The following is a 13,261-nucleotide window of genomic DNA, read 5'->3' as shown; positions in this document are numbered from 1 at the left end:
TGAACATTTACATTGACAATCAAATATAATGGCTAATTAGTTGTGATTTTATGTTTTTACATTTACAGTCTGCTGCTAAACCATTCATATGTTGCTTATATTATCCTCTATGGAATTCACCATAGGCGAGCAGTAGCTTAGTATAGGCTGTGCCAGTCATTGTGCCATGGGAATTTGAAGTATACAATGAGTCGCCCTGTTTCATCCTGCTCAGAGCTCATTATAGTGGGCCGGTTTTGCATATTATGTATTTTGGTGAAACAACAAATAGATTGAGGAGATACAATATACAAGTTTTACCAGGGCACAGAGGACAGTAGGTTATTGGGAGTTCTATACTTTCAATGAGACGCATTTTGTCTCTTCCTCTGTACTAACGCATTTCAAGCTGCATATTAACCAGTGTAATAAAAATTATCAAACACACAAAGTGACACATGTAATAAAGACTGTCCTGATGTCCCCTCACTCTCATTATTAGTTTAATGCTAAAATGAGGATGAACCAAGCAGCATTTTTGTACTAACATGAATAAGCAAAATTTAATGATGCGATAATGCTATAATGTTAGTAGGACGGACTTTTCAACAATGTGCATTTAAAGACAGACCTTCCATAACCAAATGGAAACACAAGATGATTTTCTACAAGACGGCATGCCCTATGAATACGCCATTCCCCACTTTAGAGCCGTTTTCAATTAGAAGCAAAAAGCCATTTTCCGCTGAAATGTATCGTGGATCGGAGCTTTTCGCGTGGTCGGAACCAGTGGCGGACTGGGCTGGGGGGCAGGGTGCCATGTGCCCCCCGGGCCGCAGCATCATGCGGGCCGCGGGCAGTCTGTGTCACTGTGACACAGGCTGCAACGCGTGTGTAGCGCTGACGGGACAGAGTTCGGTCAGCGCTACACAAGAGACAAACACATAGCCGCCGGCACCGGCAGCTGTGTGTTTGTTTTTTATCAGCAGCCAATGAGAGTCTGACAGACTCTCATTAGCTGCTGCTGTGCCCACTGCAGGAGCCGCTCCATCTTCCGGCTCCCGCAGTGTGTAATGGGAGAGGCGTCATGACGTCATATGACGTCTCTCCCATAATGCAGAGCGGCCCGGGAAGGACAGATGGAGGAGCGGACGGTGACGGCGGGAGCGGGGATTCAGGTAAGTGGGTCTTTTTTGTTTTTTTTTACTACGTGTGTCTACTGGGGGGTGGAGAGGCTGGCACTACAAGGGGGAGACCACTACTGGAGGCACTACAAGGGGGAGACCACTACTGGAGGCACTACAAGGGGGAGACCACTACTGGAGGCACCACAAGGGGGGAACCACTGCTGGAGGCACTGCATGGGGGGAACTACTACTACTGGGGGCACTACAAGGGGGGGACTACTACTGGGGGCACTACAAGAGGGAGACCACTACTGGGGGTACTACAAGGGGGAGATCACTACTGGGGGCACTACAGGGGGGGGCACTACAAGGGGGGACCACTACTGGGGATTATAACTGGGGGCACTTCAAGGGGGGGACTACAACTGGGGGGACTACTACTGGGGGCACTACAAGGGGGGGAGTACTATTACAAGGGGGGACTACTACTACTAGGGGCACTACAAGGGGAGGGGAGAACTACTAGGGGCACTGCATAGGGGGGAGGGGACTACTACTAGGGGCACTACATAGGGGGGAAGGGACTACCACTGGGGGCACTGCATCGAGGGACCACTATTGGGGGCTCTATAAAAAGGGCAATACTGTGGGTACTGCATAGGGGGGAGACTACAACTAGGGGCACTGCATAAGGTTTACCACTATTGGGGGCACTGCATGGGGTGTGGACTGCTACTGGGGGCACTATATAAGGAGCATTGCATAGGGGGTACCACTAATGGGGGCACTATATAAGGGGCTTGCTACTGGGGGCACAGGGGGGACCACTACTTGGGGCACTGTATAAGGGGCACTGCATAGGGGGATCACTACTGGGGCCACTATTGGAGGCCTGCATAAGGGGATCCTCTCCCGGGACACAGGGGGACACTGCATATATGGGCACCACAACGGGGCTGTTCCTAATCTTTATTTTTACTTTACATTAATCCCATATCGACCCGCCTCCTCCCTGGAACACGTGAGAAGGGGGGGCGCCGTAGCACGCATGTTCTTCAGTCACCCTGGCTACACGCTACCCCTCTGCCAGGGCCGCCTGCATGCATTTGCCCCCCAGGCTAAAAGTTGCCAGCCAGCCCCTGGTCGGAACTTATGTCCGTATTCAATTCCACCCGGTTTTCGCCTACGCGGAAAGTCAATGCAATGTAATAGGCGAAAAAGGTTTGCTTAAGAATAGGAGGTGAAAAGTGCAAAATTTTTATTTTGGGGTGCAAATGTGGGGAAACTATTCAGAACCCTTGGTACAGCACGCACCCCCCAACGGCAGCTGTGTCAAAAAATCCTGGGAAAAAAACTTAAGAACACCCCAAAAAAGTACTTTCATTTGGGGGAGAAAAAGTAAAAAGTGAGGGGGACAAGCATAATAACTAGCGAAATAGCCTTCTTGGAGTGCTGTAAGGAGGGGTCATGTGTTTTTGGGATTGCAGGTGTATGTATGAGGGTGGTTTTTCACGTTTTTTTAAAAGTTCACTTTAGAGACATAAAAATATGCTAGCACCCATTTTCATGTACCCTAAATTTGACAGGACTAGTTATTTTCACCAAAAAACACTAGTTCCTTCACCAATATATGGCAGTGTGTAATGAGGAAAGTCTGATTTTCAGAGCTTTAACCAAAAGCAAAACAGTAGAGTTCCCCCTTGGCTAACTGCTTCAAGATGATATTACAGTTAGATTTTATAGAGTGTGGCCACAACAATAAATATGAATTTATCGTAAAATGTAGTGATCTGTGGCGTTAAGGTCATACTAGAAGTCACCATGAAAATAGAAATTGGAAAGTCTGCAATAACACTTAGAAAACGTCAGCCAAGGTAACAGCAGCCACTTAGTGTAACAGGAAATGTCCTTCTCAATATCTAATTACTAATATTGCAAATTCTTTCATTATGAATGTCTGCTAAACAGTGCGTCATTGTTGTGCATAGGTTTACGGCATCCAAAGCAGACAACATAGAAAAGAACATAATAATCAGATACAATACTGAGAGGCAGCATACTTCTTTACTTGTGTCAGACATTGGTGGAGAATATTCCAAAATTTGCAGGTCATGGTAGCTAGAGGTTTTTCTGCAATTGTTTTTGGCGTCCTACACACTGCTAGAGTAATACTGAAGGTCCTTGCTCCTTATTTACACCAGGACTTCCCGGGTTTGTTTTTTTATTTAGATTTTTATTTTAGCCCTAGATATTGGTGGCATTGCAGCAGTGATGTGTAAGTGGCAGACTTAAGCTAGGTACACACTATCTATGCAATATGTTGGTCTGCCCGGTCCAATAATCTCAGAGTGTGTGAGCAGCACCCGGCGATGATGATTATCGCTCTAGAAGCAGTCGAATTGAATGATTGGATCTGACCTGCTGCACAACATTTGTTCAAAATGATGAGCCAATATTATGCACATTTATAATGTTAATAGTTTGTTTAAAAAGTCACCTCTGTGACAAGCTTAGGGAAGATAATCGTTCAGATTGGAATGACAGTTCGCTATTGTGTACAATAAAAATTGGATATTGTCAAGATTGTTTCTTTGCTCTGAAAATCTTCAAGTCAATCATATTGTGACTAAAATTGTGCAGGTGTGTACCTAGCATGAGTCTCTGCCTGTGGCTCTCACCATCATTATACAGTATTTGCATTTTTGTTCATAGATTAATGTATACATAGGCTTACCATACTATCCCTTTAAACTGGGACACTCATAAATTAAACAGGTTCTGTGGCTGGCTGACTTCAAGCCTGGATTTCACCTGGATTTAATCAGCCATAGAACCTGTGTAATTCGTGAGTGTCCATTCAGGGATGATATGGTAAGCCTATGTATACATAGGTTTATGATATCCTAGCTAAGGGGGTCATTCAGACCCACTCGCAAGCGGCAGTACGCTCGCAAGTGGGTCGATGTTCCCCACTGCGCATGCGCACGACGGAGGGAGCTCTGTCGTGCGCATGCGCGAGACCCGGACTGCGACAGCCAAGCTGTCGCTCCGGGTCTCGCACCAAAGGGGGCGTACTGTCGATGTTGATTGACAGCACGCCCCCTTTGGTGGGCGTGCCGGGAGCGTGCCTGCCAGACGGAGGCGTTCCCATGGGAACGCCTACCGTCTGAAGCCGGCCCCACTGACATCACTAGTGATGTCAGTGGGAGTAATTTTGGCTCTGATAGAGCCAAAATCACTCCAGGGCTTGTGGCAGGGAGACCCTACCGCAGGGTCTCCGTCGCAAGTCCGATGGTCGCGATGGTCAGGACCATCGCGACCATCTTTTTGGACGCTCGTATCTGCTGTGGCTGGTGACCCACAGCTATACGAGCGTCCAGGAGGACGCTCCATTTTAATGGAGGAGGGCCCTGATTCAGAGCGAGCGCTCTGGTCAGAGCGTCCGGCTCTGAATCAGGCCCTATGTGCAGACTATGGGCCAGCTCTGAGGTTCCCAAACTACGCCATTACAGTCCAGATTTTAAGAATTTCCATGCTTTAGCGCAGATGGTTAAATCAAATTGATGGAATAATAAAGTCACCTGTGCTTGAGCATGGATATTCCTAAAACATGGACTGTAATGGCGGAGTTTGGGAACCTCTGCATTAATCTCTAATGGTGCGTACACACTGGGCGATATTACTGAGCAATTGCACGATTACGACATCGTCATCATGCAATCGCTCAGTAATCGTGCACAAATCATGCACTATAATGACGAAAACGACCAGCGACGCGCGCTCCTGCTGGTCGTTTCCAACATTGTCCATTGCCTGAACATGACGCACAATCTGTCGATAATGACAGATTGTGCATGTCCAGTGATGAGGGAGGAAGCCTACACTGAACGATTGATCAGGCACTACAGGGGATCAGGAACGACTGTACGATTATGTCTTTCCTGATCGCCCAGTGTGTACGCACCTTTATATATTAAATTTATTGCTCTGTTTCTTTGTTTATTTATTTGTTTCGTTTCTCACAGAACAAAAGAAAAAATACCCAGCACTAGACACTTCAGGGAAAACAATTATTATTGCGGCAGTATAAAAAGAGCTATTTGCCAACCTCACACATATATCAGAAAAAAAAACAGCAATTAACTGAAATATCTGTCAGGATATTAGAAATATACATAAATAGTATATAATAAGTATTTTAATTAGTAAAGTAAAACATTTCATATAAACATTCACATAAGACATGTGGACAGTCGCAACATTTATAATATATTAAAGGAACAATTGTGTCAAATTCAAATCCATATATAGGTGTAGAAACATGCACATGAGCTTCTGTTTGCAGATAAATACATTTAATGACACATTATTAAGATAGAGCTGATCAGGCTCTTATTAAAAACAAGGTTGTGAAGATAATAAAAAAATATAACAAAAATAGAATGTTCAAATTGAAAGAACACAAAAGTCCATCTGATTTGGTTGCAAATTAGTATTTGATGCTAATAGCCTGACCAACAGGTTGCAGCTTTATCTTGTGCACATAACCGACACATTTGTAATTAGTGTCTCATCCAGAAAGTTTCTTTAATTGCTGGGGATTCACTTTAATACAGCCAAGTGCCAAATAAATAATAGCCTAAAGATTAGCCCTTTACTTATGGCTTGATTAGGTGTCATATATTATTGTTCTCTTTGGACATCTGTAAACATCTGTAAACAAGTTGTCAGACATAGGAGCAATAAACCACACTAGACCTCCCCCTCCCAAGCAGGGGACATTGACCCGGGGAGCCTGTAGTGAGCCTTCCGCTGGATGGGTTTGAACAAAAACTTCACAGAGTGGTAACACTGCATCCCAGAAGACATACTAAGGGGGGTTAAGATCCGGTTGGACCTCCCGTTGGTGTACGCTGGGCAGAACTTTGACCCGGGGAGCCAGTTCTGGGACTTCCACTGGATGAATTTGGATAAAAACTTCAGAGGCATGGCAATTGGTCTGGGGGAATCGCTGGACCCCTGGCCGGCGGTTCAAATCCCGACAGCGGCTGGCCGACAGAGGAGGAAATCCCGATCGTCCCCAGGTAAGTATAAACTAACCTATTTTTCTCCCTAACCTTCCTTTAGGGTGCCTAACTCTAACCCCCCCCCTGTTCCTAACCCTAATCCCCCCTCTAAGTGCCTAAACCTAACCCCCCCTTCCCCGCCGCCTAAACCTAAGTCCCCCCTCTAAGTGACTAAACCTCCCCCCGAGGGTGCCTAACTCTAACCCTCCCTCCCCCTAGCCTAACCCTAACCTCCCGGGGGGGTGCCTAACCATAAGTCCCCCCCGGGAGCCCTAAACCTAACCCCCCCCCCCCCGCGGCTGTCTGCTGCAGCTCCCGGCATCCGCTCGATCGGGATGCCAGGCACCGGTCTCCCATCGTCGGTAAAATTACACATTTAGACGCCTGTCATTCGTCCCTCATTGGGATTAAATTGTCTGGAAGCCGGCGGTCGGCAATCCGCTTGTGGTTGACCAAACCCTACCGCAAGCACTGCGAGCATTTCAGTGTAAAATCCAGCCAGGTGACTTATACTATGACGCTGTCTCTTGATTATGCACGCCTCTGAAACGGCGTTGAGACGCTCAGGCACGCCTGCGTTCGCACCTCCACTCCCCCGTTATTAATGGCCAGCCCTCGTTACCACCCACAAACGGCTTCTCCTGTCACTCACTCTGCTGGGCTGTCTATGCGCAGCGGGCGAACGCTTCCTGATCTCTCGCACTGGTTCGCGCACGTACACTTCGATGTGTACGCATGTGCAGAATGCAAAAATCTGCCAGCTACGTGCGAACTCATCCTAGCGACCGGGTCTGAATCAGGTCCCGGGTTCGGAAAGGGACATCTTACATAAGTACAGTATAAACACTTAAGGTATTTTATTAGTGGGCTTGCTTGTTGTTTAAATTTGAATTGAAAAGAAAGAGGGTGTTCTATTTATGTACAGACAGTCATTCTCTGGCAGCAAATTCTTCCTACACCCTCAGGAAAATTCATGAACTAGAAGAACGAGCGGCCGTTCATTATACAGGATCAGCAGGGATTTTATTACATGCACCCTCGCCATCCATAACAAGCCTACTGTAACTGCTCATTTTATTCATTCTAATGCACTGTACTAGAATAAATTGTAGGAGCAATTCTCTCTGCTTGTTTCAGTAAAACACTACACGGCTCTGCGTCCTTAATAAATGAGCAACGGCAGCTGACATATGGGAACGCTACATTCGGGAAAACATAGTGAATACATCACTGAATATATAAGGAATACATTTTTTTTAAATCTCTATTAACGTAATTAATGTCGAGATTACCATAAAGCCCTTTAATCCATCATCGCCTGGAAATCAGTATATAATGGTTTAACCTTTTGAAACATCTATCAAAAGTGTTAATTTAAATACATGGAGAAGCACACTATTGGGCCTATTTAATAGCATATAGGGGGCAATTCAATTCAACGCGCTATTGAATAGCGATGGGAGGGACTCCCGAAGCTATTCAGTACAGCGCGCTGTTTGGGCGCACTAAGGATTTCTTCTCGCAGCCCCCTGGGGATACAAAGAGAAAACCGACCAAATGTTTTTCTGCATAGTGCGGCGCCCAGCTCTTTGGCCAGAGAATGCCGGTTACCGCGCCTTAACACCCTTGTTAAGGCGCGATGACCGCGATAACCCAGCAATCTCCAACTACACAGCGCACTGAATTGAATAGCTCTGGGAGCTCGCTCCCTGCGCTATTCAATTTGCGTTGCATTGAATCGCCCCCATAGATGTGTTCTCATACAATACATCTAGCCTCAATACGCCATGTGCTGCCTGAAACCCGCCAGGTCCCGTGCAACTCTGCTATTGCTGGTCGTCTTTTTTTTTTCGTCTCTTTCGCCCAAAAATAAAATGCGTCTTAGTCGCATTGTGATGTACTAGGACGCACCAGGAAACTGCGCTGATTAATTTGATATGTGACACTTGCTTATCTGTGTGTGACTGAATCTGTATACAAAGCACAACGGAACTTGGCGTGGAACAAAAGCCGTGGCCACTGCATTGTAGCATTTCGTATACAGATGTAGATGTACTCAGCTCTGGGAAGTGATACATTGGAGAGTGATAAACTATCAACCAATCAGATCCTAACTGTCATTTTTCAAACACAGGGCCTGATTCAGAGGTGCTCGCTGTTTGCGAGCGTTCGCACTGAATCAGGCTGTTTTTTTTTTTTTTTAATTTCCGCCTCCAGGCTGCTCGCATAGCTGTGGGTCACCACCTACAGCTTGTGCGAGCGGCCTGGCGATGGTCGAGATTATCGCGACCATTGGGCTTGCGACGAGAACCTGTGGTAGGGTCTCGGCTCCCCCACAAGCCCGAGTGGACTTCCTCCTCTAATAGAGCAGGAAGTCCACTACTGACATCACGAGTGATGTCAGTAGGGCCGCCCACAAACGCCAGGCGTTCCTAAGGGAACGCCTGCGTTTGTGCAGCCACCCCCCCTCCCCGCCTACAAAACGGGGTGACCTGTCAATCAACATGGACAGCCACCCCGTTTTGTAGTGAGCCCCGCAGCGACTTAACTTCAGTCGCTTGCAGGGGCTCGCGCATGCGTACGCCAGAGGCGGCGCATGCACAGAGGCCAACATCGACCGAGCGGGTCTGAATCAGGCCCACAGTCTGTAATACCCCTTTTACACCAGAGCAAAAACCTGGGTTATTGCTCGGTCTACCCGGGTTGCAGCTCAGTGTAATAGGGTCCCTGAAAAATAACCCGGGTCAAGTGACCCAGCAATCCAACCCAGGTAGCTACCAGGGTCGGACCGATGATGGACCTGGGTAATGGCCAGGGCCATCTCTTCCATTGGGCTTGTTGGGCAGTTGGCCAAGGGCCCAAAGCTTGTAGGGGCCCGCCAACCCGCCCCCCTGCAGCCACAGCCAGTTGGTAAATTTGTGAAATTTTTATAAGCAAGCCACAGGTGACGAGTACTCACCTCAGTCCCAGTTTCAATTCATCTGTCGGCTTCAGACAAAGGGTCTCATTCGGGGTCGATGGTTAGCCCTGTGCACGTGCAGCTCTCTCGCTCCGGAGCTCTCTACAAAAGGGGCGGCTGTCGATGTTGATCGACAGCTCGCCCCATTTTGAAGGCGGGGTGGGGGGGTGGTTTCACAAACTGAGGTGTTCCTTCAGGAATGCCTGCCGTTTTGTGGGCGGCCGCACTGACATCATCAGTGATGTCAGTGGGGAGCTTCCTGCTCGATGGTCGCGATGGTCTTCACCCTCGCGACCATCAACCTGGTCGGTCGCTAAGCTGTGGGTGGTAGCTTCTTGCGACCGCCTCTGAATGAGGGCCAGAGTCTCTCTGCATGTGTGGGAGGTCTGATGGGCATGCAGGAGGGTTTAATTTTATTGACCATTAAAATTTTTTTCCCGTGAATGGGTGGGTAGGGGCCCCAGTGCATTGCTTTGCCCAAGGCCCAAACTGCTGTTAAAATAATCCTGGCAATGGTGCAGTGTAAACGGTGCAACCCGGGTTATCCGACCTGGGTCATGCCTAAAATGCACTGATTGGTGGGTGTGGAGCAGTCACCTCCCACTTTTTTATGACCTCACAAGTTTAGCAGGGCAGGCCCAGGTTCAGTGTGAATGGTGCTGACCTGAGAATAACCCAGATCGATGGTGCAGTGTAAACGGTGTCTGACCTGGGTTGGAACCATGTCTGAAAACCGAGGTCAGACCTGGGTTTTTGGTGGAAAAGATGACAGTTAGGAGCTGAGTGGCTGGTACTTTATCACTCTCGAATTTATCTCTTTCCAGAGCTTAGTACATCTGCCCTTTAGATCGCTGCTCAGAGATATACAAGTGTCGCATTTTCGGGTGAAAAAGACGCCCGCTAGTAAAGTCGCACAGGACCTGGCGCGATGTTTAAGTTACAGGGCTACTTAACAAATGTAAGGAGTAGATTACACAGCAATCAGCAAAGTAACGCTGAATACTACAGTCCACTTGTTCACTACTGGGCATGTGATATTTATTAAGCTCGTCAGTGATTGCTAACACAGACGGCGGATGGCGTCATCTCGTCTAACATACAGGTAATGCACTTCAGGAGAGGGATTAGGAACTGGCTAATGAGCTGTTAATGGGATACAGTCATAGTAAAGACAACCGTTTATAGTAACGTTGTCCTAGCGTAACGGTTTTGGCCTTAGTAAATCTGCAGATAGCAAAACCGCTGCCAAACCACAGTCAAAACACATTTTAGAATAGAATAAAACAGGGCTGTCATTTATAAACCGCTGCAAAACCGCCAGCAAACCCCCGGGGTTTAGAACAGAATAGAACCCGCCACCAAACCGCCGGGGTTTTAGAATAGAATAGAAACCGCTGTCAAACCGCCGCTTTGTAAATTTTGCCCTTAAGGTCTGGAAAAGGAGCATTTCAAGGGCTTGCCCGGTTTAGTAGAGGGATCTGCAGAGACTGTAGCCGTCACCAAGGGACTCAGAGCAGAGGAGAGTCCGGCAAAGCCGGATAACCCCCCCCAAAGACCCTTTAGCTCTCAGAAGCATGATTAGGCTTCATCGTACATGAGTTGTACTTGCTTAGATGAGGCCCTGGATCTAACAGCAGAGCTGGGACCTGCTAATGGTAATAACCTGGTAATGCAGTCACCCAGGCCTCAGACTCTCAATGCAGCACATTTTATACCTCGCAGGCACACTTAATACAAGAAAGCACATTCATATGTAGCACTTTGGCCAATGTAATAAAAACATGCATACACACTAATAAACTGTTTTATTGTTGGAATAAATGTTTCTGCATTTTTTCTCTCTGTAGATTTACCCATTTTCATTATTCTGTAAACCACTAATTATATTATTATGGTTGTGTTGCCTACAGCCTAGTTAGATGAAGCTACACATTTTATGAGGGAATAGATATACCCGGGGTGAGGCCAATCGGGTGAGCGGCACTTGTAGGGGTGAATCTGCACACACACAGCATTTCCCAAATAATGAAACAGCATTAAAAGCAAAAACATTAAAGGCCTAAGTAGGCGTAATACCATGTGTAATACCATGCGTATACAAGGCAGAGCTTGGATTTTATAGCTATCCCTTTCTGCACGCCATAAGCACATACAGGGGGTTGGGTCCACCAAAGCTTTTCTTTATTGCTGTAATTTTCAGTTCATCTGACCTTACCAGGCACCAAAATTATATTAGACATTGAGACTACTTAAGATGCATACACACACAACGATTTTTTTAACAGTTATCGTTCACTTTCTGAGTCAAACGATGAATGATTATCGTTCATGCGCGTTCACGTTTGTAGTTCAGTCAGACTGACCAACTCAACGATTTTCATTAAGGGAATATGCAAAAATCGTTTGTAGTTCAAAAACATCGTTCATTACACTTTCAAAAATCTGACAGAAAATCGTTCAGAAAATCGTTGGTAACAAAATCGTTGTCTGTGTATGCAGCTTTAGACATACTCTATGCTGTTCTTTAATGAGTAATTTAACTCTATCTAGAGGGCTTTAGGCGGAGATCACGTTATTGTGGAACAATGGCGCTCTAAGGAAACTCTGCAATCAGACCTTAGGCGGAATGCGTCAAGCATCACATTTTGCATACGATGCACGGGCGGTATTAAGAGAGGAGGGGGCCCTTGTGCCTTCCCCGTCTGGGGCCCCGCAGCAGTAGACTCTAGGCACTAGTCTGTGAGTGTTAGAAAATATGGGTGCGGTGTGGGCCCCTCCTGGACCCAGGGGCCCGTGTGCACCGCACACCCTGCTCCCATTATAGATACGTCCCTGGATGCATCCCGCCACTGATCGCAAGTATAGCTGTGAAGGTAACACCGTATGTTTGTACAATTACGACTAAAATTGCAAAGGACATCTCTCCCAATAAGAGCTCTCCTTTGCGATATAAGGACTTCCGAGTTTAAGACCCTGAAGTCCTTCTGCTCATGTGTGATCCAAATGGGACCCTGGGAGGGATCTTATCGGATCCCTCTTGGGGAAAGTGCCGAAAAGAAGTCCATAGGCTTCTATTAGGCAATACACTGATAATGAACAGCGCTGCGGAAATAAAACCCATAGGGCTCTATTTACTACAATACACATATTGAATGCGGATTGTAGTGTGATATTACCGAGTGAATTCGCATTGCGAATTCAGGCAATATCACAGGGATTTACTATAAATCCCTTGCAGGGACAGAGCTTGTGATAAAGCTCTGTCCCTGCGGATCCCACCCGCACTCTAGTCGCGGTAATTTCGGAAAAAATACCGCGACTAAGAGCCCACGCATGCGCCGACCCACCGTCGCTGCTACCCCTACCAACGCTAAGCCCCACCCCCCGCGATTGCAGACCCCCGCCTCCACCCCGCGACCGCCCCCTCCCTTCATTACATTTACCTGCATCCTCTTGGCCTCCGGTGATCTTCTCTGGGCTTCCCGATCAGGTGATCTCCCAGACTGCACTGGGGCCTGATCACCTGATGACCGGGCAGCAGTGCACTGTGGGAGACCAGCTGACCGGAGAGGAGCCATCACCGGAGGCCCGATCACCGGTCCCTGGATTCAGGTAAGGAACAAAAAAAATATTTAAATTTTTTTTTTCTTTTTTTTACAGCAATCAGCTTGCGGTCTATTTAGACCACATAGCTGATTACTGGTACCGGCTCCCGCCTCTGCTCTCCCCGTTAGAGCAGAGTGGGAGCCCGGTAACCGGGGGAGACCCTGGATAACGCCACCTCCAGGTGGCGTTATTATCACAGGGCTTCCCCCGGTATTTTTTTACAATTTATTTTTAGTAACTATGGTCGGATCACATTTCCCATTACAATTATGGGAAATGCGATCTGCTTTACTAAAAATAAGTGATACTTAGGGGTTGGAGTAGAATTTTACTAATTCTACTCCAATTGCCCTGTAATAACTACAGGTGAAACTAAAATAATGTGAAAAGGGTGTGAAAACACCCTTTTTCACTTTATTTTAGTAAAAATTATGTTAATAAATAGAGCCCATAAAGAGATATAATTGTGCCCATATAATCACAAAATATGTAATTTACTATGCATTATGCACAGATATATAAAA

At 46.9% G+C, this 13,261-nt stretch overlaps 1 protein-coding gene across 1 annotated transcript in view; it reads right to left on the bottom strand.

The window, feature by feature from the left end:
• The window catches only part of THSD7A (thrombospondin type 1 domain containing 7A), a 322,453-nt gene that overhangs the window by 90,067 nt on the left and 219,125 nt on the right, over positions 1 to 13,261 (bottom strand). The gene's annotated exons all lie outside the window — the stretch shown is intronic.

This window comes from Taudactylus pleione, unplaced genomic scaffold (assembly GCF_031769625.1).
Source record: "Taudactylus pleione unplaced genomic scaffold, aTauple2 ptg000571l, whole genome shotgun sequence".
Classification (NCBI taxonomy): domain Eukaryota; kingdom Metazoa; phylum Chordata; class Amphibia; order Anura; family Myobatrachidae; genus Taudactylus; species Taudactylus pleione.
This window is presented reverse-complemented; position numbering and strand designations above follow the sequence as displayed.